Source organism: Thamnophis elegans, unplaced genomic scaffold (genome assembly GCF_009769535.1).
Source record: "Thamnophis elegans isolate rThaEle1 unplaced genomic scaffold, rThaEle1.pri scaffold_415_arrow_ctg1, whole genome shotgun sequence".
Classification (NCBI taxonomy): Eukaryota; Metazoa; Chordata; class Lepidosauria; order Squamata; family Colubridae; genus Thamnophis; species Thamnophis elegans.
The window spans coordinates 3158-5548 of NW_022473887.1; the positions used below are offsets into that span (position 1 = coordinate 3158).

The 2391-nt window shown below is 37.4% G+C and overlaps 1 long non-coding RNA gene across 1 annotated transcript; it reads left to right on the forward strand.

Annotated features, from left to right (window-relative positions):
* Nucleotides 1-580: 580 nt before the first annotated feature.
* Nucleotides 581-2369, forward strand: LOC116523533. Its single transcript, XR_004257085.1, has 3 exons — nt 581-691; nt 808-875; nt 1979-2369. It is a non-coding gene; the product is annotated as an uncharacterized LOC116523533 (long non-coding RNA).
* Nucleotides 2370-2391: the final 22 nt, after the last annotated feature.

Genomic DNA, 2391 nt, shown 5'->3' on the forward strand with positions numbered 1-2391 from the left:
GCAGATATGGATAAATTAACCATGGAATTAAAAGATAGAGAGGAAACAGAATACTGTAAGATCTGGAATAGATGGTACAATTGGTTAGAAATTAGGTACACAGTTAATACATAAACAGTACTTAGGAACAATAGTAAAGTGAAAAACTGTATATACATGTAAACATAGCAAATAACACTAGAAGTTAAAAGGTTGTGTGTGTGTGTATATATAAGTGTGTAACATGTAATGTATAAAAGACCATAACTGAAGAATTTGTAAATAGAATGGATACCGGTATCGGACCATTGTAAAGATTGGAAATGTTGTTTTAAAGTTTAAAAAGGTTGAATAAAAATTATTTAAAAATAAAAAAGAGAATGTGTTTGAATAATTCACCCCTCCTTCCCAAACTTCTCTAACGCTCATATGTGACAATTCACCAATTCTTGTAGGACAGTGTTCCATTGTGTTCTCACTCAACCTCACTTTTGGATATTGGGGGCCTTGTGATATTGTGTTCTGAATATAGAATTCACTTTATTTCGTGTGACATACATTAATTCCGCTTCTTTTTTCCTTCCTCCTATTTTAAAGTGCTGCACTGCAGAGATCAGAGATCCTGAGGGAGAGAAGAACCCATCAAATCCCCCTCAGGAGCTATTTTTCAGGAGGATCCCTTGGGAAGATCAAAGTCAGGACACCTTAGGAGGTAATAGAAGATCCTCCGATTGCCCATCTGTCTTCCTTTCACTATCTCTTCTCTTCTATAGAATACCTCCTCCTATTTTGTTAATTATTTATTTTGAAATTATTTATTCCTTTCAGAGAAACAAAAAATGAAGCTTTCTGGTTTTTATGACGGAGATCAAACAGCGGTTGAACCTCCAAATCAAGTAAGAAAGGAAAAAGTTATTAGATTTGTATTCTCCCTTCAGGAAGTGAAGTGGATGTGCAGAGTGCTCTCTCCCTCTATTTCGCCCCCTTGTTTGGCCTGGATTGTTTTTGTGTTATTCCACAACATGGACAGCAGAATAGCAGGTTCAGGTTGCTGTCAGCCAGCATAGCTTCCTCTGGTTATCTTGTTCTGCTAGGTACTCCACCAAGTTTACAAGGAGCAATTTTTAAAGATCCTTCAAGAAATAGGAATAGACGTATCACAGTGGCAGGAACTGCTAGAGACTCTTTTTTTGGGGTGTGTGTGTGTAATTCTTTGACTCGGAATTGTGCAAGACTAATGAAAAATAAATACATACTCACATTGCCACATTACCATTTTTAAAAAGCCTTGTTTATAACCTGTAGTTCAAAAATAAGTATTCTGTATTAAAAAATAAAAGCAGACTATTAAAATCCAAATGGAGTGGCCGTGTTGAGCAGCCCCTAGTCCTTCTTTTCATGAAAGTAGATATACCCAATTCCAGTAACCGTTCTTTATATCTTTTAGCCTCCAGTCCACTAATAATTTTGGTAGCTCTTCTCGGCACTCTTTCTAGAGTCTCAAGATCTTTTTTATATCTGGCTGCCAATACTGGATGCAATATTCCAAGTGTGGTCTTAGCAAGGCATTATAAAGTGGTGCTAACACTTCATGTGATCTTGATTCTATCCCTCTCTTAATGCAGCCTAGGATTCTGTTGAGGGTTTTGTTTGGCAACTGTAGCCTGCTGCTGACTCATGTTTAAGTGGTTGTCCATGAGGACTCCAAGATCCCTATTGCACTTACTACTGTTGAGCCAGGTATCACCTATTCTATGCCTGTCCATGTGGTTTTTCTTTTCTAAATGTAGAGCCTTACATTTCTCACTGTTGATTTCATTTTGTTGGATGGAGCCCAATTTGTCGATCCTTCTATATCTGGAGCTTATCTTCTGGAGTGTTGGTATTCCTATCAATTTGGTCTTCTCTTGAAATTTGATGAGTTCTCCTTCTATCGTCTAAATCATTGATGAAAATGAACAGATCTTGTGAATCCTCCAGTTCTTGTTTCCTTGTTCAGGAGAGTTTTGTGTCCTTCGAGGAGGTGGCTGTGTATTTCTCTGAGGAGGAATGGTCTCAGATGGATCCTGACCAGAAAGAGCTGCATTCGGAAGTCATGCTTGAAAATCATAGGAACGTGGTCTCTCTCGGTAAGAGTTTTCTAGTCCCCAATCAGAGAGTTCAAGAAGACAGATTATAGTTAGGTTTTTTAATTAAAAAATCAGTGATCTGATATTGTCTCCTGGGAGGGAGAAGGAAAGTATCTGGCTTTCTTATGCTCTAAGGAAAGAAAACATAAATGTCTCTTTGCTTAAATACTTTCTCTGCCATTTCTTATCTGTATTTTTCCATTTCTATTTGAACTTATTTGTGGAGGCTTAAAAGAATGAGGTGTGCTTTTATGGGTCATGTGTGAGGAATGTGTTGTCATTT